The sequence below is a fragment of the Tachypleus tridentatus genome, chromosome 7, assembly GCF_004210375.1.
Source record: "Tachypleus tridentatus isolate NWPU-2018 chromosome 7, ASM421037v1, whole genome shotgun sequence".
NCBI lineage: Eukaryota > Metazoa > Arthropoda > Merostomata > Xiphosura > Limulidae > Tachypleus > Tachypleus tridentatus.
The window spans coordinates 137,327,475-137,354,738 of NC_134831.1; the positions used below are offsets into that span (position 1 = coordinate 137,327,475).

At 34.5% G+C, this 27,264-nt stretch overlaps 1 pseudogene across 1 annotated transcript in view; it reads left to right on the forward strand.

Annotated features, from left to right (window-relative positions):
• LOC143257818 (glutamate [NMDA] receptor subunit 1-like) overlaps window positions 1-27,264 on the forward strand; it is a 212,548-nt pseudogene that overhangs the window by 121,643 nt on the left and 63,641 nt on the right. Inside the window, exons 4-5 of the transcript XR_013032002.1 lie at window positions 22,781-22,957; window positions 24,731-24,831. The product of XR_013032002.1 is annotated as a glutamate [NMDA] receptor subunit 1-like (transcript). The remainder of the gene's footprint in view (window positions 1-22,780; window positions 22,958-24,730; window positions 24,832-27,264) is intronic.

Consider the following 27,264-nt stretch of genomic DNA (forward strand, 5'->3'; position numbering starts at 1 on the left):
ATATAAAAAGTAGAAGCGGGAAACCAATTTAACTACATAATTACCTACGGTACTTGTTCGCATGCCATTCTTAATGAATTCTGCAGTCTTGCGGAAGACGAGAGTACGACCCATATAAAGGGCCATAGAGTTGTGAAAATAAGATGAATTTTTAACTTACTATGAAACTTCATATAAAGGTTAAATTAAATGCAAGTAAATTCGGTGAAGGACTTAATAGTTTGTTCATGTTGAACTTTCAGATATTTATCCAAGGGTTTTTAACAAGCATTTATCGGCGAATGGAAATATCAAGTTATTATTTTTAAACGCGAAGAATCAAGTATTTTTAACAACTTACTGTCAATTCAATTTTCCCTGTTGCACCAAACATGCTCGCCCTTTCAGCCGTGGGAGCGTTACAATGTGACGGTCAATCCCACTATTCGTTGGTAAAAGAGTAGTCCAAGAGTTGGCGGTGGGTGGTGATGACTAGCTGCCTTCCCTCTATTCTTACACTGCTAAATTTGGGACGGCTAGCACAGATAGTTCTCGAGTAGCTTTGCGCGAAATTAAAACACAAACAAACAGTTCAATTTCTTCGTATTGTTTAAGAACTTTAGTGAGACAATTAGTGGTTCTGAAAAATTCAGCTTATAACTGCAGGTGTAGGTGTAGGTGTTTTCTTATATCTGCTGAGTTCACTGAGGGAAATCCAACCCTTGATTTTAGGGTTGTAAATCCGTAGACTTACTGCTGTATTAGCGGGAAGCGCTTTTAATTGCAAAAGGTTCTTTTAAGCGATGTTCTTTTGAATTCACAAAGCTGTGCGACGAGCTGTCTGTGCTCTACCCCCCACAGGTATCGAAACCCGATTTTTATTGTTGTAAATACGCAGACATGCCGCGGAGCCACTGGGGGGCAACCCGCAAAGGGGAAAGCGTCGATTGTATAAAAGTTGCTCAATAGTCTGCAATGGGTATTATTAACTGCTTTTATCTTCTCTAGTCCATCAGCTTAAAATTATGGACAGCTGTACGTAGGCAACTACTGAAGTAGCTTTGCCTGAATACTGTGAAAGAAATAGGCAATGAGAAATATGAACTTTTTTGCTCCCTAGAATACTATTATATTTTATAATTTACGACATTGAATGAACTGTAAATAATAGGTATAAAGAAACATGATCAAGGCAGTAAATATTCTTTAACAATAGTATGTTTATAGGATATAATGAAAAAGGACTGATTTCTTAACAAACTGTCCTCAAGGGTAATTCTGTATTTTTTTTTTCAACCACGTGCAAGATGAAAGATTGCAACCTGATACACGTAGAAACAGCCTTGGAGGCGTAAAAAAATGATGGAAAAAAGATTTAAACCGCAACAGGAATATGTTATTGAAATGGATCTTAAAATAATTTAAAACTTACTTTTAGAGGCAGCACTGTGTGGAAACCATTCTTAATAAAGTAGTATAGAAGGCTGACCTACTAGTTGGCAGCTAGAACACGAGTATACGACATAAAAGAACATTTAAAAATTGGAAGTAGGTAGAGATTCTGATTTGGTGAAAATACAAATAAAACAAAATTTTAGCATGGTAGATAATTATTAAACAGAACTATATTCTACAAGACTGAACTGGATGTATACAGAAACAAACCGTTATGTATGTTAAGTTAGTAACTGGTTAAATTAATTAGAAAATATGAAATATAGAAATCGGAAGGAATAGGAGGTTGAACAATAATGTTATAAGTACCACATTAAGCATTGTAGTTAAACTCGGCTCTGCTTTTGGCCCGGCATGGATAGGTGGTTAAGGAGCTCAACTCATAATCTGAGGGTCGCGGGTTCGAATCCTCATGGCACCAAACATGCTCTCCCTTTCATCTGTGAGGGCGTTATAATGTGAAGGTAAATCCCACTTGGTAAAAGAGTAGCCCAAGAGATGGCGATAGGTGGTAATGACTAGCTGCCTTCCCTCTAGTCTTACACTGTTAAATAAGGGATGGCTAGTGTAGATAGCCTTCGTGTAGCTTTGCGAGAAATTCAAAAACAAACAGCTACACTTTTAGAAAGTTTCTTTTCCGTAATATTTGAACTATATCCGTAATACACTATGTTTTTGTGTACGTTTCAGTGACATACGACGTTTATGTGAACTATTTCTGTAATACATTGTGTTTATATGAATTATTATTGTAATACACTCGTTTATGTGAACTGTTTCAGTACTACCTTGTGTTGTTTGTTTGTTTTGAATTTTGCGCAAAGCTACACGAGGGCTATCTGCGCTAGCCGTCTCTAATTTAGCAGTGTAAGACTAGAAGGAAGACAGCTAGTCATCACCACCCACCGCCATCTCTTGGGCTACTCTTTTACCAACGAATAGTGGGATTGACCATCACGTTATAACGCCCTCACGACTGAAAGGGCACTTTGTATTATGCGAACTAGTTCTGTAATATACTGTGTTTATGTAGACTAGTTCTGTAATATATTGTGCTTATATGAGTTATTTCCGTAATATATCGTCTTCACGTGAATTGTTTTCGTAACACATCGAGTTTATGTGAAATATTTCTGTAATACATCGTGTTAGTGTGAAATGCTTCCGTAACACACTGTGTTTAGGTGAATGGTTTTCAAGGAATAAGTCTTTTTACCTGAGAAGAACAGGTTCATTATTCCTGATTATTTCAATCTGGATGCAGTTATCATGGCTCTTGTTTCACATCTGCTATTTAACTCATCAATACGTTTATAGTCCCTACAAGTGAAATGAAACGAATACACTTAAATATAAACTCTTTAAGTAAGAAGGGAAATGAAATACTGCAAGTAAACTCAAAGAACATTGTTTTATTCAAACTTTACAGGCGAAACATAGAGAGAGATAACGTTATTCAGTATTATCTCTTCAATGAAACATAGAGAGAAAACAAAACTCTTTAATGAAAACTATATACAGGTGAAACATAGAGAAAGAACAAAACTCTTTAATATAAGCTATATAAATGGAAACAAAGAGAACAAAACTCTTTAATATAAGCTATATAAATGGAAATAAAGAGAGAGAACAAAACTCTTTACTATAAACTATATACAGGTGAAACATAGAGAGTGAACAAAACTCTTTAGTATAAACTATATACAGGTGAAACATAGAGAGTGAACAAAACTCTTTACTATAAACTATATATATTTCAGTATAAACCCTCTAAGAGAAACATTGAGAAAATTAAAATATATCTTCCAGTTGTGAGTGGGTGGAATATCACTCTTTCAGTAATGGTGCAGCACCTAGTGGCACTTTTAGGATGCTTGGAGACTTATAGGAATAGCTGTGAAAAATAATCTCTCTATTGATAAGTAGAGTATTGTGTAGACAGAATTTGATTTACTGAATGCTAACGTATATAGCGATCAGTTGGTAACTGCCGACTATATCAACAAAGTTTGTAAAACACGATTAAATTTATTCTAGCTCTTTTGCACGGTAATAAAATACAGAGACATCTGGCTATAGGACGCGGTATTATTTTAAAGAAGGTTTTGAATTATGCAGTAAAATGTTTATGGTGTGTACTTTATCGGTTAGAAGATCCTAAGAACCAATAGTTCACATATAAAAATTAAAACAAAACAACCATCAATATTGGTGTGTTCTCTCATGTGTTTTGGACCTGGCATGGCCAAGTAATTAAGGCACTCAACTCGTAATCTCGCGGTTTCGAATCCCCGTCACATCAAACATGCTCGCCCTTTCAGCCGTGGGGGCGTTATAATGTGACAGTCAATCCCACTCTTCATTGGTAAAAGAGTAGCCCAATATTTGGCGGTGGGTGATGATGACTAGCTGCCTTCCCTGTAGTCTTACACTGCTAAATTAGGGATGGCTAGCGCAGATAGCCCTCGTGTAGCTTTGCCCGAAATTCAAACCAAATTCATATGTTTTTACATTAAAAAGAAAGTCACTTCTTCCACTTCATTTGGTTAGTTCTTTACACTGAGTGTTGTGACAGGGAAAAACATAGAACTGTTCAATGTGATGTTGTATTGTGGACCTCAACGGTAGAGAATGTTATGATTAAAAAACGTCGGTAATCTGAGGGTCAAAGGTTAATTTGGTTATGAATATGTTTTTTTTACGGATCATATTTGAGGTCAAGATGTATATTAACCACGTAATAAGTAAATGAAACTCTACAGAATGAAATTGAATTCAGTAAAAGGTTTAAAACGTGTGATAAACTTACGCTAACTACATTTTTTTCCGTATCCCTTTTAATTTACCCATTACGGATTCACAATCACAGGCGGGTAAAAATGACATTTGAGATCCATCTTTTGTCTTTCACAAGTCACTGCCCAAGAAGCCTTTCGTTTAATACTAGTACTCATTACTTGGGTTGGATAGCGAGAAACCAAACATGCTCTGAAACTATTTGCACACGCAGTACGACGCTTCAAAATGTAAGTTTAATTTTCATCAATCTCTGTTTCTTAGATGATAAACTTGACACATTAATTTAGTTTTTCTGTCCTTTTCTGCCCTCCAGTCGCATAGTGGTATATCTTCGGACTTACAACGCTAGAAACCAGGTTTCTATACCAGTGGTGGGTGGAGCACAGATAGCCCTTTGTGCTTCATTACAAACAACAATCTTCTATTTTATCGTATTTAATGTGCATATTTGGATTTCATAGATACAAAGAAAATACAGAATGAGTTAATAAAAGATATTACATTTCCACCTGTTCGAAACAAAATTTCAGTTGAAATAATAAGCATCGCCTTGTCACTTTAGAAAGGGAGATTAAAGTCTAAACATTTGTTAATTTTTTTCTACAAAAATTGAAACCTTGACTGTCATTGACAAATCAATTTTTTCAGTCGAAACAAAGAAGTCCCATGCTACAATTTTTACTGAAAATATAATTATATCTGCATGGTCACATTCATTACACCGTAATTCTTGTTTGATGCCTGTTTTGGTTTCGTTTGTTTTTTACGCACATCGAAAATTAGGTAAAGTCACATAAATATGAAAAGTAGATAAAAATCTAGCTTGCAACCCTCAAACTAAAGTCAAAACGTTTGTCAAAAGCAGCTTGTATCGTATATATACATCTTCGAGTCTGCTTATGTTATAACAGAGATCTACGAAAACTCTCAAGCTGTCCTGGTGGCGTTTTCTAGTATTTGATCATATTGACGTCACTGTATCAGTGTTTGGATAAGGACGTCTTCTTGAGCTTCACATAAAAAACAACAGAACTGGCACCGTGCCAAATGCGATAGAGCTTGTTTGGAAATAGGGTATGTAAAGAGGTTTCTTTACGTCAACGTGATGACTAACATGCGTCACAGAAGGATTCGAATTGTATATATAAATGTGTGTGTATAAAACAAAAACAAAAACGTTCAGGACTGCTTTAAATAGAAATCTCACCTGTCATCTCTCGCAAAATACCAAACCAGATATTTAACAAATAAATTTTCCTTTTGAAATTTAATTGACAAAAATGCAAGAAGTGTTGGAAGAAAGCAAACAACATAGGGTTGAGTGGAGTCTCTGGTTAGAGAATAAAGGATTAAAAAAAGGGGGGGGAACCACTCACTGATTATTCTTGGTCTACGATACCAACATGGTGCATCCACGATATATGACATAATAAAAGAGAGGTTTTGAATCGGAGGTTCCATGATCACGTCCATCCTTTGGACAAAAAATAACACAGAAAAAACATAGCAAAAAACAAACAAACTGCACTACGAACTTTAAGAGTCATGTACACCCTATAAGGAGGACGTTCAAACTCTCACTATTCAATCTAATAACAATTTATGGTTGGTGGTACTGACCAGCTGCTATCTAGTCTGTTATTTTAAAATCTAATGTAAAGATACGATCTGTGCAGACAATTGAGTATGATATACAGTGTATACTAACTCACAGCCACATTATATTACGTTATAATTGAAAGCTTATAAATGATATCCCATTACATTAAGTGACAGTAAAAAGCTAGGAAGTTATCTCCAATTATTAAGAGTGGTGCTATATTCTTTACTAAGTGAAATCAATGCTTGTTGTAATTAATGTTTGTTTTTTCTCCATTTCACTTTGGCTAGTTAAGGTTCGACAAGGCTTAACAATCTAAATAATATGTCATATAGACCTTTGGCTGGTTAAGGCCCGGCATAACTTAACAATCTAAATAATATTTCACAGAGGCCTTTGGCTGGTTAATGCTTGGTATAACTTAACAGTCTTAAACAATATTACACAGAGGCCTTTGGTTGGTTGGAGGCTGGCATAGCTAAACAATCCAAATAATAGTTTGCACAGACCTTCGGCTGGTTTAGGTCTAGCATCGCTAATGAGTTCTTGAAATAAACAAATAAACAAAAATACCCTCCTGAATAGTAGCTTGTAGCAAACAGTTGGTGTAATTGAATACTGAATTTATTATTGTTTTAAAATCTCTAATGAACTTTTTTTTTTTACATTAATGACACAAAATTTCAATTATCCTCAATGTTTTATTGAATTTAGAATAAACATTGCCTTTCGAACACTAAACATAACATTATCTCAGTCACAAAAGTCCCTCGTGGATTGACGATAGTATTACTGATTTACAACGCTAAAATTCGAAGTTCGTTTTTCTGCGGTTTAGCAGAGTGCAAATAACGCACTGTATAGCTTTAACTCTAAAAAGCCTCAGCAACAACTGTTACAAAAATGTTTTTAAAATCATTAGTTAAGTTACTAGTAAGGAGAATTTCCTTATTTTAAAATAACAGGCTGTTTCAGTTTCAACAGTAATTAATTATTAACTTAGTGATTGTTCAAGATGTGATTCGTAACTAGAAACAATGAACTGAAAATTCAAAAGTTTTTATAATTAGGCTAAGGAGGTTATTTTTATGTAATATGCTGGTCCTACTCACTCAATTTTCCAGTGGCATAACAGTATATCTGCGGACTTGCAGTGCTAAAGTCCCCGCTGGTACAGCGGTAAGTCTACGAATTTACAACGTTAAAATCAAGAATTCGATTCCTCTCGGTGGACTCAGCAGATAGCCCGATGTGGCTTTGCTGTAAGAATACACACATACAATACTAGAAGCCGGATTTCGATAGCCATAGTGGGCAGAGCACAGATAATCCATTGTGTAGCTTTGTGCTTAACTTCAGACAAACAAACTACTCAACCAGTGTACATGTTTATTCAGACAAGAATTTAAAATTAATAATATTTCCGTCTTATCTCTTGTCTAATCACTTAAGGTAATTGTAGAAATAGGAAACATTTCCGTGGAGCGTTTTTTATCAAAACCTGCATCATGTTATGACAGAAGCTAACCTGAATAACATACAAAAACCTGCATCATGTTATGACAGAAGCTAACCTGAATAACATACTTTAGTAGGCACATACCAATACATTTTCAAACGTGCAGAAGTAATTACAGATTTTCACAAATAAATAAAACACTCTTCATGTATTATTCCCCTTTGCTTTATAATGACATTATCTGAATAGTTTGGTTTGTATTTTTTTAGGCATTCTCTTGAAGCCAAAGAGGAGCTATCTGACCTATTTTTTTTTCTAATTTTGAACTAGTAATAGACTATAGGGAGGGAACCTCGTCAATAGACCCCACCACCAACTTTGGGACTGTCTCATCGAATGGGGAGGGAGGGTAGACTGTTTTCCTTGAAACGTGAAGAGCGATTTATTGTTGTTTTTTGCGACAAAGGGACCTGAACCATGGATCCTAGGATCAACAGTTTGGCATTAACCAATAGGTCACGTTCGGCTCATCTAAATAGTTCTTATTTTACACTAACAAAATATCTGCATGTTAAAATTAAATAACTAAAACCTGTAAAGTGCAGGCAAAAAAGTGAAAACTGAATGTTTGATTGAATCAACTCAGCATTAATAAAATGGAAGTGAAATTTGTATATTTAATAAATTCCAACCAATTATGTTAAACAAGTAACAATTTATATTTGAACACTTAGAAGCATATATACTTTCTACTTTGTTGTGGCAGATTATGTGGCATGATTGTGACTAGTTTGTATGTTTTGTTTTTGAATTTCGCGCAAAGCTACTCGAGAGCTATCTGCGCTATCCGTCCCTAATTTAGCAGTGTAAAACTAGAGGGAAGGCAGCTAGTCATCACCACCCACAGCCAACTCATGGACTACTCTTTTACCAACGAATAGTGGGATTGACCGTCACATTATAATGCCCCCACGGCTGAAAGGGCGAGCATGTTTGGTGCGACGGGGTTCGAACCTGCGACCCTGAGATTACGAGTCGAACGCTTTAACCAACCTTGCCATGCCGGGCCGATTTTGGACTATGTTGCTGTGAAGTTGCATGATAGAAATTTGTATTAATGAGAATCAACGCACATACTTTTTCAGTATATTAACAGAGTTCAATCAGTAGATACAATTCAGATGTAAATATCTTCGTGTTATGGAAGAAAATTGGGGATAAGGAAGCAAGATTAAAGACAATACACCTATTAATGAAAGCACTAGGAAAGGAAACTCTAACTGTGAGTGGCTAATAGTGCTTGTTCTGTGTCTTCATTTATTTATTTCTTGGCCTAAACATTCCATTTTAACACAATTTTAGAAGCTTCAAAATATTTTTAAATAATATGTATATTATTGTAAAGTTCTTTAGTTGGGAAAATTATTTTGTATTATTTGGTGAAAATAATTTGAAGTCCAGTTCACTTGACGATTAAAAAAATTAGTTTCTTTCTTTCTTAATGTTTCTACAAGCTTCTACACTGCTGTAACTTGTGGTCTTAAGGTTATAAATAGTGTTCAAACAGATATACGTCTCTAATGGTACTACGAATAATGTAAAAATACTCTTACATACACAATTTCATGACGAATCGACAAACTGAACATACGTGATAATTGATACTGATCCAAATATTTCGCTCGAACTAAATACTTCATTGGCCCTACCAACTAAAAATTAAACACCACCTGATTCATAGCTATCTTGACAATTATTTGGTCTTGTAGTAATTATGCCTGATGCCTAACTTCTAGATATTTGTCGAAGTTATTAGATTCGTGATGTCAACTTTTGAACATTATAGACATTCTAGGCCCATTTTTATAAACATTTCGATTTTAATGTCATGCGCCCTCTAGCTGACATATAAGTTAAAGCATTGAAAATATAGCTTGTAACAAATGTTTTTTTTATCATAAGAATTAAAATAGAAACTGGGATTTAACATTGACTATACCATATCATCGCTTATAACTTTAGCTTAACCCCATACTGTCGCTAAATGCATGAAATGGGTAATTTTTCTAATGCAAGTATGCGAATTTATACATTTAACTCGCAGTATGTATATCCAAATTCAGTGATCAATATTTATCAATGTTTCCCAATCAAAAGCTAAATCATATTACTGTGGACCAATTTATAAGGACAAAGGATATCAACTGTTTTAATCTTAGAAATCTAATTTACTAAACAAGCTATAAAAAGACCTAATACACATAAAACTATATATACTGTTTACAGCGATTAAATAAATTTTTTATATTTTTATAAGTTTTTAAACTTTATGAGGATATTGGCTTCTACGTCAGAGTTGCAAAGTTTGTCTAAACTATACTAGAAACGTCCAAGTTTATTTCAAATGAATCCTAAGAAAGACAGTATCTGGTAATTGCATTTTAGTGTTGACTGAAAAAATAGAGACATAAATTTATTTTAACGTAAACTGGGTTTTTGTGAACATTATAGACGCTTACATGTATTTCATGTTCAACTTTTTACATTATTAGTTAAACTCAGCATATTTCTCTAATTATTTCATACACGAGGCGGACATGTATATTGTTTCCATTAAACCAATGTACTTTACAATATGAATTTTTATCGTGACTGTTACCTTAAAGCACTGTTATGAATAAAGAAGCGACATACCGGTGAATAAACCATGATTATATATTCGTAATATAGTAAATTAACAGAGATATCCAACTGAGTAAAGAATATACTATATTATCAAGACATCGTACATGTAAAAGACATATATCACAGAATATTGTCAGTCACGCTAAATACGATAAACAAGGAAACCGATCTATTGTCGTTGGTTTCACTTATCTGATTAGTAACTTACTTGTTGTAAGCACCTTTCTTACAGAAAGCCACTTTTACTGATGTATAGTCAAGTAGTGTAAGAATAACAAGTAGAAACGATAATATTAAAAAGGTGGAAAACTGTGGATAATTTTTATTTTGCAATGAATAACTAGATCGCATGAAAAGGAGATATACAGCTAACGTAACAGTGAAATTAACGTAGTAGGATGATAAAACCTGTCTCATAAAATAAAGCAAAGCAATATATATATATATATGGATGGAGATTTGACTTAAAACAAGGGGAGGACACACAAAAAAAAACAACAATCGATGTGTGTGGCAGTTTGAAAATAAGAGTAATGACAAGAGAGTAGGAGAAGGCATTGTGATTATAATGAATAATAATTGATTAATTTATATACATTTGTAAAACACCTTGACACGAAAACGTATGTCATGAGTAGAGAACTCACGAAATGAGTAAAATATTAAAACCATACACCTTGAACATCTAATTAATTACAATAAGACAAGGATAAACAGATTATCTGATAACCAGGATAGGACAAACATGTAACTCGATAACCAAAGGATAAGCGTAAACACATAACCTCATAACCAGAAAACAAGGCTAAACTGTACCGATCAAACAAATATAACTCCAAATATGCGTTTACAACAAAGTTAAATATATTAATATTCACTTCTCAAGATTTGTAAGATGTATTTGGTAATATTAAAAGTTTTAAAGTCAGAAAACACCGATTTCTCTTGTAGCATGAACCATTGATTTCATATTGTATAAAAAACAAACAATTTACATTTTCTTTCTTGTAAAGCACAAAGTTACTTAACTTCGCCAACTACGGGTATCGAAACCTGATTTTTAGCCAACTTATATACCGCTGAGCCACCAAGACTGGCGTAATTATTAGACATACGTACAGTATTATCCAGAAATATAATACGATATTATATAGTTTTCACCCTTGTATTTTTCACACGCAATTTTCCTTGTCTGTCGGTGAAGTGAACTGTAATATGAAAAAAAAAAAAAAGACAAGTTCATGTTATTAATTAAAACTTTCAACGTAACTACTGCCGCGTGAGGTCTAATCCACCCATAGTGGCCCAGCTGCTCTAAACCGGGTTTCAATACTCGTTGTGGACAGAGCACAGAAAACCCATTTTTTTAGTTTGTGCTTAATTCCAAATAATCAATCATATAATCAATAAAGACTAATTGAACCTTTGGAACAGTTTCAACGTTGTCTCAGCACAATTACGTAACTGAAATATACGTGATTATCATATTGTTTTTGTGAAGAGAATTTATATCAAAGTAGTGAAAATGCTTTATAATATATTTTGGGTTGGGAAGCATGCGGAATACAAATAATGATTCTCAAAATATTACAATAATAAAGTGATATAATAAACAAAATATTCACATGAATTTTTTTCATTTTGGGTTGGAGTAGCTCATTACTTCCATGTTACCACACATATCGACCTCATATACGTCCACTTCTTGACAAGCTTCGCTGCAATTACAAACTGGTGTACCTAAACAGAGAAGAGCAATCGTTAGATGTTGTGATAGGAGTAACAACATTAGAGTTAATATTATCGTTTACATTTTAAGGAGTATGTTATACATTCTCATTTTTGTGCAAAGAAAAATTCGCTCTAAAGAAACACTAATTGGAAGATTTTCAGTCCAACAATGCTAATACTTGCATCGTAGATAAAGGAGAGTTAAACAGACAAGAAAAAATAAAAAGTAGAAATATGGAAGTGAAGGGAAGTGGATATAAAAAATGTAAGAATCAGTAATTCTTTACCCTCCACGTAATTGGATCCATAACTTTTCTTGGTACTTTCACTCCTCTGTCCTGAAGGATCTTTGTCTTTGAGATATTTGTATTGTAGGTCAATGACTTTTTACACGTTTTATTTGTTTACTTGTTGTTTTGCTGATTGTCAATTTCAACGGGAAATATGGATTCCATACTGTTTCAAAATACACACTTTAGTATATAGTGTGATCTACAAGTCGTACATCAATGAAAAAAATCTCCCACACAGACCAGATGCAATGCATCAGTGTCGTCAACTACGAATGCAACGTTACTGATATTGATGCAGGGTTTTTAGTTGGCATTGTATAAACACAGTGCGCTAAATCTTTAAGGAACGTAATAATCTAGGATTCAACGAGCTAGAATGTAGTGTTTGAAATTCCGCTTTAATTTTTGTCTTCTTCAAAAGTTGTCTTTAGAAGATAATCTAACTTTTTCTTTTCGTTAACATTTATAAATTTATTTCGCGCAAAGCTACACGAGGGATATCTGTGCTAGCCCTCCCTAATTTAGCAGTGTAAGACTCGAAGGAAGACAGTTAGTCACCACCACCCATCGCCAACTATGGGGGCTAACTCTTTTACCAAGTGGGATTGACAGTAACATTGTAATGCCCCCACGGTTAAAAGAGTGAGCATGTTTGGTGTGACGGGGATTCGAACCTGCGACCCTCGGATTACGACTCGAGTGCCTTAACCACCCGGCCATGCGGGGCCATTTATAAGCATACATTCAACATAGTGTACATCGAATTAAAATTACAATGAAATTTAAACAAGATGAAGCGAAGAAAATTTAGTGTTTATGTACCATTATTGAGCTATATCAGGAATTTGCTGTTCAATCCTCGCGAATGTGTCGTTTACAAAACTTTCTATTGAAACGTATCTCACTATAATCGGCAGTGTAAGAATATTTTTTATGTAACATGGAAAAGTAGTGATAAAATGGTAAAATAAGATTTCGCGATGATTGTGAAGAATAACAACTTTCTTTTAACAGATTTTTATAACCAAGTTCCTTCATTTATTTATTAAATTTACAAGTTATTTTTTGCGGCCATCTTTAGGCTTAGTGATATGTAATAAGTAGAAACTTTTGAAAAATATTGCAGGGTATTAACACTCGTGAAGAATATGTTACAAATATAATTACACATTATCTGTCATTATACAAAAGTAGTGACATACTGTGTAACTTACAGAACTGGACAACTGAGAAATAATTATATTTATCAACAATGCTGTATACCTATAAGACAGGTCGAAGAGTGTGTGTGTGTGTGTTTCGTATAGCAAAGCTACAAAGGGCTATCTGCTCAGCCCACCGAGGGAATCGAACCCCTGATTTTAGCGTTGTAAATCCGGAGACATACCGCTGTATTAGCGATGGGCAGGTCGGAGAGAGAAGAGATACTGAAAGATTAAAACCAGATTAATTATTGTTTTTTTCATTAATTTACCCATGTTATGCGTTTACAACAAGACGATTAAAGGTGTTAATTAGGAATTAATAATGGTTTTTATGGCGCTATGAAGTAAAACACAAAACAAAAATGTTCACCCTGTGACTAAGATTTACTTACTGTCGGAACTAGAACCGGTTTTGGTTTATAGTATATCATATGTTGAGAATAAAATCTGTTATTACGTGTCTCATCTGCTAAGTTTTGACCGAAAGCCTCCTCTGGTATTTCAGCTTTGCTTTTAATAAAATTATAAATGTTTAATGTGATAATTTTGAGTTCAAACTTCAGTCGATAAGCGAATCTTCCAGTAAAAATCGGCAATAGCATGAAATATGGGAACTGCTGTTTCCCACGCTCTGGAAGAGAAAGTGAATGTGCCTACATGACTGATTTCATGTTAGGTAAGAGTGTGCATAATTAGCCCTTAGCATGCGGGCAGGTCAGACAGACTGCGCGATTTGTTGAGCTGCATTCAAATTTAGTTAAAGTACTTAATTATTAGGATGTATAAACAAACATGAAATCAACTTTTAATTTTACATAAAATTTTCATTATTATTTATATAAGGAAATACTCAAAAACAATCTTAATTTCCCCTGGTGTGAGAACTTGGGTATTTTTTCTTGAGTCTTCTCTTCTGAATTTTTTACAACCTCTAGAAACGTGTAATTTGTGTTACGTAAAGTATTCTCTATAATTTTGTCATCCTTATTCTGAAGCTATATTTTTATATTTTTTAATCTCGTGGAGCGAAAGAGCAATCAATGAAAATTCAGAAACTACTTTCCACGCCTATCTATGAGATGCTCTAACTTTCAATTTGTTAATAGATTTTTGTGAGGCTGGCACCCATTAAAATTACAACCAGTAGAAAACCTAGGTTTTAACTGATTCATTGCTATGGTCGTAAAACCAAATGAGCTTACAGATAATTGAAAGTTTGGTCGGATGTGAAAAACCTCGAACGAGACCACACTGGAAAGAATACTTGAATTTCCAACTACTCAAATCACATGATTAAAGATGCTCGAGTACTGGTACCGGTAACGGCAGCCTTGTACCACCGGTTGCAAGGCCTGTCTGTGACCAGTCAGGCCTCACAGGTCTTCCTTGTTGTTTGTTGGAACCGATATAGTTTTGGTTTGTTTGTTGTATGCGCGAAATTACATAATAGGTTATCTGTGCTGTGCACATCAGACTTATTGCTGAGTCACTGGGAAAGGAGAGTGACATAGTGAGCAAAAAAACAAATTACCCTATTTAGTAAACATTTATAGTTATGTTTTGCTTTAGTTTGCCGAAATCAATATAATGAGCACAAAACCTTACTATGTCTAGTTAACATTCACAGCTCTTTCTGTGCTTTTGTTTGTCATAAATAATATAGTAAGCGCTTACACCCAGGCAGAGCTAATACGGTTTCACTGAGCTATTTTCAGTTAGTGAGTGAAATATTAGTTGTTTTAATAGCACGTTAAGATGGTTAAGAATATAATTTATCCTTGCTAACAATAAGGTTAAAGATTGTAAGATTTAAAATTTGAAAATGTTTTGATCTTGGACGTGTTTGTCGTTATGTTAAGATGGCGTGAGAAGCTACTGAAAACAAACAAAAAAAACTACAGAAAAATGGTAAATAAAAAATTCAAAGCTCCCTAACTAAAAACGCTTTTTATTAGACCCTTAAACTACAGAGAACAGAATAAATTTATTTTTCATATATGACTGTCAAACAACGCCTTTTAAGTCTCTTGCTATGCCATTAAATTATAAGTGATACAGAAATTCATACTTTCCTTTTTTGGAAAACACGTGTAGCTATAATCTGTATACTGCCTATTGATGTCTTTTTTTTTTTTTCCTGCTCCCCGTTAGTACAGCGGTATGTCTCCGGATTTACAACACTAAAATCAGCGGTTCGATTCCCCTCGGTGGGCTCAGCAGATAGCCCAATGTGGCTTTTCTCTAAGAAAACACACACAAACACACACTTTTTTTCCTTCTAAATATTTCTTCAATTGCATGAGTTATTACAGTAATAAAGTAAGTACAATTTGGAAGTGATAGTTTTAACGTAAATATTAAATGAAATGGAAAAAACAATACACCGATATACTTGGATGAATATCGATCGATGTTCAGGTGTCTAGTATTATTGTTCATATTGTCTAGAGGGTTATAGTATCAAGCATAGAATGTGTTATTTATCGATCACATATGACAGGCCTTGGCTCATATTACCATCCGTAAGGGTCCTGTTCGCGATTACCATTTCTGTTACTTAGCAACGATCTCCTGTCGAGGGAGCCACAATACATCAGCTTATAGGATATAACGGTGGCGCAAGCGTATTGCTTCTATTTCGAGAAACTTGTTATGAGTTCTTCGACTCAGCTGGTAACGGCACGTGGCATCCATAGCTCAGTTGAGCCTCAAATAGGACTTTTCAAATGTGAGTACGACTAAAGCGTATGAGACACGTCAGTGGTGTTCGGAATGGAAACGCAAAACGCAGAAAATGTTTGTTTGCACTTAGAAATATAAAGTATATGAAATGCAAATCTTTCTATGCTATGACAGTGCTATTGTGTTTTATATATTTAATATCAGCTTCCGATTAGAGTAAACCACATATTTATATTAACAATAAAAATTTAACAAACTCGGTAATGTATATTGAGGAATACCTATACATACTGTTCTGACTTAAGGAGATTACAATGCATTGTTTCCTTTTTTCGGAACCCATAATACTGTTAGCGGTATTTTTGGCCGTAAGCCCATTAATGTGTGATGAGGTTCGACTAACTTAGAAGATTTAGTTTATTCCTAAATCTATGTACTATGCTAACAATACAAAATAATCTTTGTATTGAAACTTAATAATAAAAAAATAAAAATAATAAAACTAGTTATGACAAAATAAAAAACGCACTTACATTGTACAAGTGTAAATTTCAATCGTTTTTAATTTTTGCATGGAAACAAAATTTCTCTCTAACCATTACGATGTAATCTAGACGGAAGAACAAAGCACATTATTAACTTATTTCATCTGAGTCGATCTGAAACTACGTGTTATGTTTACTAACGTGTACTTCATATGACAAATAATCATATTGTTCACCGTACAGATCGTTACAAAAATTCGGCGAGTGACACAATATATACATATTTTAAATTCTCAACGAGTTTGATATTGTACACATGATACGATAACTCATGGTTACATGTACTGTATTTATTGCACTAAAATTCCTGAATAGTTTTTGCTATGTTACACCCCCTTTTTAGCTGTTTGGACATGACCTAGTGGCTAACGTGCCTACATTGTGTTATTTGTTATTTTTAATTTCGCGCAAAGCTACACAAGGGCTATCTATGCTAGCCGTTCCTAATTTAGCAGTGTGAGACTAGGGAGAAGGCAGCTAGTTATCACCACCCACCTCCAACTCTAGGGCTACTCTTATACCAATGAATAGTGTGATTGACCGTCACGTTATAACACCCTCACGGCTAAAAGGGCGAGCATGTTTGGTGCGACGGGGATTCAAACCTGTGACTCTCAGATTACAAGTCGAGTGCACTAACCACCTGACCACACTGAACCACCTCTATTGTGAATTTAAAAATTCATGTTTCTCGTTCACCGGCTGCGAAAACGCTCTCCACACTTTGGGCTATGGCTACATTGTAAAAGTGATTTTTAAATTACACTATTCTGTCGGAAAATAGTAGTTTAATAGTTGGCGTTAATTACTGTTGCCTAGTTGCCTTCCCTCTATTCTATTAATGGAAAATTGAGGATGACTCTGCACATATATCTCATGCGTATCTTCTGAAATATTCTGAAACAGACGAATAAACTCCTTTCTTAACGCAGATAATCCTGAAAGTCTTAAATAACGCGACCTGAGTTTTCGTTATTTTAAATTTCGTGTTAAAAGACAACGTACGATTGATACTTTTAAAACTCGGTTGTAGCTTCATCAATCCAATATCATCAACGTTAATTGGACATTAGACGAGAAAACCCTTTTAATACTATTATTATAATAATAATTAAAACATTTATAAATACATTTATGGATCGATATATACCTAACCTATCTAGCTTATACTAATATAGAAAGTTTTAACGACAAAACTTATTCAAACAGGAAAGAACGAACTGTAAGACCTGTGTTACTTTTATATAGGTCTGAGCCAAAGTAAAGATAGTGTTTTTCTTAATTTTAAGTAACTCGGTTTTCAATGACTTGACTTTCTTGTTTCAATTTTTTTAAATAAAACTTTCAATATTACTACAGTTAACTAGACTACATTTATATCGATTTTTTTTTTTATTTTACTTGTTTGTTCCCTTTTCGGGCCCGGCATGGGCAGGTGGTTAAGACACTCGACTCGTAATTTGAGGGTCGCGGGTTCGAATCCCTCTCACACCAAACATGCTCGCCCTTTCAGCCGTGGGGACGTTACAATTCTACAGTCAATCTCACTATTCATTGGTAAAAGAATAGCCAAAGAGTTAGCGGTGGCTGGTAATGACTAGCTGCCTTTCTTTTAGTCTTACACTTCTATATTATGGACGGCTAACGCGGATAACCCTCGTGTAGCTTTGCGCGAAATTCAAAACGTGACTGTTTTAAAATTCATCATACTTTTTTGACAACTGTACTGGTTAAGTACAGACTTAATGATTCTATCTTCTCGCTTGCTGACTTGTCTGTAATAACTTTATTTCACAGAGCCTCTTAGTACAAAAAACAAGCAATTTTAATAATCTTTTGATTACACCAAAAACTGAGTCTGATCTTCCACGGTAATAATTTCTTTAACGTGTAGTTATTTCGTTCTAAGCCTCAGAAACGGTAGCGAGCCACTATAGAGTGGCTTTAGCTTTACATAAATACAGTTGGTTATTTCCTGTGTTACTGATAATTAAGCTATTGAACTTGGCTGGCTTATTCGTTCTAGGTTTTTGTTAGCTTTCAGAGCTTCCGCCATACCCTCCAAAACATTGTATCCAAAACGACACCATTACGTAACGGTTCAGTAGCCGACAGCTGGCAAAATATAGGAACAATAGTCTTCAACTGTAATTTGAAATCTGAAATGGATAAATTAAAAGAAATGAGAAGAAATACATGTGCAATTTGATTTTTATTACAAATGCTACTAGGTAGTTTGAAATAATGAGTAACTAAATTGAACAGAAAATATGAAAAAATAAGTATTTGGAAACAGAAAAATATTACTCTGAGTAGTGTTATATGTTTATGTATATGTGGAAAATCGAAACTTGGCATGAAAACATTTAATTCAAAGCTTCAACGTCAAATTTGCTATTTCTTGGAAATGTCTTCTAATACATTATTTAAACATAATTATAGTACTTTAAAAGACTAAATCACGTGCATTGTTTGTTAATTATTGTTGTAGAAATGCTAGAAGGATAGTTTGTTTGTTTGTTTTGGAATTTCGCACAAAGCTACTCGAGGGCTATCTGTGCTAGCCGTCCCAAATTTAGCAGTATAAGACTAGAGGGAAGGCAGCTAGTCATCACCACCCACCGCCAACTCTTGGGCTACTCTTTTACCAACGAATAGTGGGATTAACTGTCACATTATAACGCCCCCACGGCTGGGAGGACGAGCATGTTTGGCGCGACCGGGATGCGAACCCACGACCCTCAGATTACGAGTCGCACGCCTTAACACGCTTGGCCATGCCGGGCCCAGCTAGAAGGACAGAGACGAATATGAACGAACGTGAATACGACTCTCATAAGAACCATTGTCTTTCTATAAAGCACAAGTCAACCTTCAACAGTTTAACATCCTTTCCTTGATCACACAGACGTATTTGTCAAAATCAAATATGGGTTATAATCAGATCCAGGAAGACTTTACCTACCTAAGCGCATTTTGAGCGCATACCCCCCCCCCCCAGTGGCTCAGCGGTGTGTCTGCGGACTTACAACGCTAAAATCCGGGTTTCGATACCCGTGGTGGGCAGAGCACAGATATAACATTGTGTAGCTTGGTACTTAATTCAAAACAAAACAATACGATTTTGAGCGCCAAACGACAGAATATTTTAAATGACGTAAGACTAGTGTTCATAACAAACAAAACAGGATAAGATCAATAATTACTGTGATATGTTGGTTTAGTCTCTTTGTTATGTACTAAAACATCAAGTTTAATACTTTCGATCTTAAAACATTATATTACTCTAACAGAGATGATTTTTAATTTAACTCTCATAGTGCTTTCCAGAACGATACATACTATGTATTTAATGTAAAGACTGTCTAACACCAGTAAAAAGTGAAATTGTCTTTTGTTGTTTGATATGTATTTCTCCACCAATAATTTAGTGATAGTTTATTAGTTTTTATTCACTGTACTGTTTGCTTGTCATGTTAAATGTTATTCATCTTGCAATATTTAAGACTAAATATTCTCAACAAATTGAAAGGTAATACAGGGTGTTCAGAAAGTCACTGTGCAGTTTTGTAATCATATTTTATTCAGTCTATTGCAAGCCAGCAACTGATAGTGGTGTTTAGAAACAAAATAAGAAGGATCCAAGCCTGTATTGATGCCAACGGGGGTCACTTTCAATATTGTTTATAACTGCCATACGGCCCGGCATGGCCAAGCGTGCTAAGGCGTGCGACTCGTAATCTGAGGGTCGCGGGTTCGCATCCCCGTCGCGCCAAACATGTTCGCCCTTTCATCCGTGGAGGCATTATAATGTGACGGTCAATCCCACTATTCGTTGGTAAAAGAGTAGCCCAAGAGTTGGCGGTGGGTGGTGATGACTAGCTGCCTTCCCTCTAGTCTTACACTGCTAAATTAGGGACGGCTAGCACAGATAGCCCTCGAGTAGCTTTGTGCGAAATTCAAAAACAAATAATTGTCATTCATATTTACCTCCTGTATTCTATATTGAAACATGTCTGTTAATAAACATATAAGTGCACAGTGACTTTCCGAATACCCTGTATTTAATTAAAGTCCTACTTACCAGAATAATTAATTCAAACATATAATAACAGCCACATTTTTAGCGGACAATTTCTGACTTAAATCATTACAACATTTTGCCACTTAGTATCCAGTAACTATGAGTCAAGGATCACATTAAAAAATGCAATTGAACTCCAGGAAACAGACCGGTAATGGTGAGGACATGTTAGGAGGTAGGATCAAGGTTGTTGTTTTTTCATTTAGTAAAATGAAGTGAATAAGATATTGATATAGGAAGATATAGGTGTCTGAATATTTTGATAATGTTATCAGTAGTACCTTAGCTCCTTTTCTTCTGTTGATGTTTGGTTTTCTTCGTTTAATTTATACGTTGTTTTCGGGGAAAATATTTTTGTTTCTATGCTTATTTGAATTTCGCGCAAAGCTACACGAGGTCTAGTTGCGCTGGCCGTCTCTAATTTAGGAGCATAAGACTAGAGGGAAGACAGCTGGTCATCACTTCTGGTACTCTTTTACCAACGAATAGTGGGATTGGCCATACTTTATAATGCCCCCACAGCTGATGGGGCGGGTATGTTTGGTATGAACTCGCGATTCGAACCCGCGACCCACAGATTACGAATTGAACGTCTTGGCTATGGCGGGCCATTTCGTTTGTTTCTTTAAGATGTTTAAAACCATGTGAGGGCCGTTTAAGATATTCATTTAGTCTGATGTTCTTCATAATTATCGACCGGTTTCTTCGATATAAACTGTTTACACGAACTGCGTTTGATTTTGTAGATGATTTCGTTGTTTCTATCATATTTTCAGTGAGGTAGTTGTTAATAATGAGGTTTTTGATTTTTATACTTGGCTTTTGTATGAATATGGTATTTATGCCGGTGTTGTGTTTCGTCGTGAGTCGTTTTCATAATTCATTTAGGTTTTCTCTGACCTAAGTAATGGTTGTGAAGATAAAGTCAAAATTGTTTTCACTTTTCCGTGGATTTCTAGTTAAGGTGTTCTTTCTTTGTTACTCTTCTATGAAATTTTAATCTCAAATCCTGATTGTTTTCTCCTTACAATAGAAACTAGGAACCTTGAAATGCGTTACACAAATAACATTTAGTGTATGCTTGTTTGTTTAGAATTAAGCACAAAGCTACTCAATGGGCTATCTGTGCTTTGCCCACCACGGGTATCGAAACCCGGTTTTTAGTGTGTAAGTCCGCAGACACACTGGGGGGCTTTAATGTATGCTCTGTAAACAATTTAGACGATGACCTACAAATAAGTTCTAAGATCTTCGTTGAAAGAAAAAAACAACAACAACTATCCGGAAGAACTTGTTCAAAAATAAACAGCATATCAAAAAAAAAAAAAAAGATGTTAAACGGAAAAATATAAATATATAAATCTTAAAGAATGAAAACAACTTATTTTTTCAACTTTATCTTCATTACAATTATTTGTGTTGAACACATCAGCAAAAACCTAATTGGAGTGTGGAAACAACTCACGAAGAAACAGAACATTAATATAAGTACCATAATAATCCAGATACTAAGTATTAAGATCAAGAATCTTATTCCAAACAACAGAATCATATACGAAATCAAACACAATTCATGTAAACAGTTTATATCGAAGAAACAGGTAGATAATTATAAATTAACCTCGGACTGATTGAACATCTTAAATGGCTCTCAAATAATTTTAAAACTTTTAAATAAAAATTTTGTTACGGAAACCTATGTAGAAATCATCCGAAAAAAACCAAACATTAACATAAGACAATTAACTGAATTATTAGTGATAAAGTAAGCAAAGCCTAAACCTAATAAGTATGCAGGAATCACTTTTTATCTATATTAATATTTTATTCACCTTATTTTACTCAAAAGCTACCTTAACGCCACCTATAAACTTGTCCTCGCCGTCACGAGTTCATAACGTTCCCTGGAATCAACTTGCCTTTGGAAATGTAACTTTTATCTGATGATGACCAAATACTATGGATCGAAACGTTTAAATTATTAAAATCTGACATCACCTACTTTACAAGTTGTCTTTATTGTATTCTTAAATTCAATGACACTCAAAGTTAAATATCTTACATGAATCCACACATTTAATATGACATCTCAATACTTCATCTATTCATCTGTTTTACTTTATTGTATCGAAAGGAACAAAAGTGTAACAAAGAAAAAACAACTATGTGTACCATTTCCTTGCATTTGTATTTTTGTAAAGCTGTACAGAGATTGTCTTGAAGTAATTTTCTCTTATCCAAACTATGTTATTTTGTGTTCCAGAATCTTCATGCGTCCTTCCTTCGGACAGTTCCCCCTTATTCCCACCAGGCAGACGTGTGGATAGAACTACTAAAGTTTCTTCATTATAAGTGTGTCGTCTTCATACATAGTTCAGATAATAACGGAAGGTACACCTTGGGCAGGTTCCAGAATTTAGCAGATAAAGCTAAGATTAAGGTTTGTCAATAAAAGTTATAAAAAATATACAGCAGAAAAAAGTCCCAAATAATGCTTAAATGCTATCGGTAAAACTTTGCATAAAACTGTCATAATTTAAACTTGGCAAAATAAATATAGGATTAACTGAGATTTAAACTTTAAAAGCATAATTTACCAGTTCGGTAAGAAAATAATTAGTTTCCTATGAACACTGAAGTTAAACAAAAATGTTATTTATTCGAATCAGAAAATCAATGGGAGATTTCCAATTCACTCATAAAAAGGGAAATTACACATCCCAAACGCATTTGCGGATTATATATATATTTTGTTATTCATCCAATTCTTGATCCTACGTCATTTATTAATATGACCAATTACATATCTGAATAACCTAATAACTATAAAAACCTAAATGAAATTCCTTGAATTTATTTCAAACCAAGTTTGAATGTTGTCTATTCTATGAAACGTCGTTTATCTCTGAGACTGTCCCTTTGTCCATGAGGAAATTTTTACATCTTGCCCAAATCTGACCATTAATAAACGTTCAGTTATTATTTGGTATATCCAAGGGGGATTCTAAAACACCATTTTTCATTCAGTTCCTAGTTTTTTGCAAAATTTACAGTCATTTCGTTTTTGTCTCTCATCCGCAAAAGACGCACACAATACCGTCCCGCCGTCCCCGTACAGTTAAAGAAATAAATTATGCGTTTAAGCGCGAGCCCTTTTGCTACTTTGTCCTAAAACTCTCACAACTGGTTTCTGTTCTAAGACTTTACTTCCTCAAACAGGAAAGAATTATATTCATTTTAAATTAGTTCTCTCATAATGATTTTACTTCTCTCGGTAAGAGTTTATGAAAATAATTAAAAAAAAAAACGAGGACGTTTCTCATGAGCAGAAATACGATCATAACTTTCACTTGGTAACTCTACTCTTCCATATAAAAATATGCTGTAAGAAAAGGATTACACTGAGTTGAAATTAGACTATTATAAGGACTTTAATTTATTTAGTGAAAATTTCGAGTAGTAAGAGAATGAAGTTTCTCATAAGCTAAAATGAAATTCTATTCCTGTATTACATAATACAATAATCATCATAAAACATTCGGAATGAGATTTTGTTACAGAAACGTTCTTCATCTGTGAACATTGACGTCGGTATAAACCAAAATACGTTCGGTTTAAATCGTAAAAATTGAAATAACATTTTACTGATTGGTTTTTAATTAATTATATTTCGAAATAAACATTTTCAAACTTTCAAATTTAAAATACAAAATCTCTATATAAAGTAGCTACTTTTTATTCGCTTATCTTGTGACATGGTTTAATTTCTACTCTCTTCTTTTTTCTCAAACTGTAGTCTTCAAATTTAAAATACAAAATCTTGATATAAATCGGATAATGTTTATTGTCTTATCCTATGACATAGTTTAAATTTTACTCTCTTTTTCTCTCAAATTTCAAACTTCCAAATTTAAAATATAAAACCTTGATATAAAGCAGATAATGTTTATTGTCTTATCCTGTGACATAGTTTATTTTTTACTCTCTTTTTCTCTCAACTTTCAAACTTCCAAATTTAAAGTATAAAACCTTGATATAAAGCGTAAAATGTTTATTGTCTTATCCTGTGACATAGTTTAAATTTACTCTCTTTTTCTCTCAAATTTCAAACTTCCAAATTTAAAATATAAAATCTTGGTATAAAGCGTATAATGTTTATTGTCTTATTCTGTGACATAGTTTAAATTTTACTCTCTTTTATTTTTTTCTCTAGCTCGACGATGTTATCGAATACGAACCTGGATTTACAGACATCATTCAGGATTTGGAAAATACTAAAGATTTGCACTGTAGAGTGTTTATTTTGTATGCAAAGTACGTTAATACTTAACTCACCATAACAGTGATTAATACTTGATATATTTTAAATATAAAGTTAACAAACTGAAGTCCGTTTTACTATGCAGAAGTATTACCAAACGTCAAGGCGGCTATTGTTGTTTAGAAAAGCAAAATATAGTTATCCTATCTACCCTGTAGTTGTGATGGAATCACTTATATTAGATTGAAACATTTGCTTGTTTGTTGATTTAGAATTTCACACAAAGCAACTTGAAGGCTATCTGTGATAGCCGTCCATAATTTAGCAGTGTAAGATTAGAGGGAAGGCAGCTAATCATCACCACCCGCCGCCAACTCTTGAGCTACTCTTTTACCGACGAATAATGGGATTGACCGTAACATTATAACGCCCCCATGGCTGAAAAGGTGAGCATGTTTGATGCGACCGGGATTCGAACCCGCGACCCTCGGTTTAAGAGTCGAACGCCTTAACACACTTGGCCATGCCGGGCCCAGGCTGAAACATACTGAACACAGTAGTATTACATAACGCATTGCTATGAACAAAATACCATGTTTCATCTTCAAGGCCCGGCATGGCCAAACGCGTTAAGGCGTTCGACTAGTAATCCGAGGGTTGCGGGTTCGAATCCCGGTCGCACCAAACATGGTCGCCCTTTCAGCCATGGGTGTGTTATTATGTGACGATCAATCCCACTATTCGTTGGTAAAAGCTGGCGGTGGGTGGTAATGACTAGCTGCTTTCCCTCTAGTCTTATACTGCTAAATTAGGGACAGCTAGCGCAGATAGCCCTCGAGTAGCTTTGCGCAAAATTCAAAACAAATTCGTCGTCAGTTGATCAACACTAAAATTCTTCTATGGTTGACTAGTGAAACTTTCTATATGGTAAACTTATTTAATAATGTTATTTTTTTCCATAATTGTGTTGTGAAAAGGACTAACTTGCAACTTAATATTTTAGCAAAACACAATCTAAACGAAAATGGTTTATCTAAAATACACAAGTTTGATTGTTTTGTTTTTGAATTTCGCACAAACCTACTCGAGGGCTATGTGTGCTAACACAAGTTTGAAATGTGCATAACGGAAATAATGAATATTCGATGAGACAGATGAGTGAAAACTTCAAACTACGAGATCCTGAAAACTGTAAGAAATTTGGGAAAAAATGTTATTTAAAAATAAACAAGTCCTAAGAACTTGATCAATAATTTCTCTAGTTCTACAACTGACGTTCTGATTTTTCAAAAGTACACAAGTTATTACGTCTACTACTTTAAAATGTACCAATTTAGGCTAAGGGCCACATTTGTTTCTCCAATAGTATAAGGGAGTATCGGCTCTGTTGTTTCACTTGTAGGTTTAGTATCTCGGTATTACAATATAATATGATAATTGTGCTAAACATGTTACATTTTATGAATGGGACAAGTACTGTCAGGTCTGAAATTTAATCCAAGAATGAGTTGAAGAAATAAAAAATGGTCATAAAGCACTGATAACAATATTTAGGGCAGCCATATCTTATGAATGGGTATTTTTTTCATAATACGTGAGTCAAACAGTTAACTTATTGAATTCTAGATCATTTGTATTATAATATTAGAATGGTGTTATCCTCACTTCGTACGGCCCGGCATGGCCAGGTGGGTTAAGTCGTTCGACTCGTAATCTGAGGATCGCGGGTTCGAATTCCTGTCACACCAAACATGCTCGCCCTTTCTGCGGTGGGGAGCGTTATAATGTGACGGTCAATCCCAATATTTGTTGTTAAAAGAGTAGCCCAAGAGTTGGTGGTAGGTGGTGATGGCTAGCTAGCTTCCCTCTAGTCTTACACTGTTAAATTATGGACAGATAACGCAGATAACCCTCGTGTAGGTTTGCGCGAAATTCAAAACAAACAAACATTCTTACATCGTTTCCTGAAGTCTCATCATTCTCGTAATGTATTATGAGGTTCTTTGTACCAGTGGCCTGCTTGAGTCTTGCAGAGGGTATTAACTGTGAACCATTTTGATAGAAGTATAACTTTTATTTTTTATAAGTGAATTTATTTACATGACATAGACGTAATTATTTCATGCACCACAGGTAGTTTCTCTACCTAATCGATTACCATAATTATTTTCCAAAGTTATTTCAACCATTTTAATAATCCAATTCCAAGAGTATTATTAGGGACGTCTGGACGTGTAAGGAGCCACTGATATCGTATTGCTGTTTGTTTGTTGTTAAGCGCACGGGTATTGAAACCAGTGTTTTAGCATTTTAAGCTTTCAAACTTACCATTGAGTCATTGGGGAGGAGGGCTCGATAAGGTTTAAAAACTTACCATTGAGTCACTGGGGGAGGAGGGCTCGATAAGGTTTAAAAACTTACCATTGAGTCATTGGGGGAGGAGGGCTCGATAAGGTTTAAAAACTTACCATTGAGTCACTGGGGGA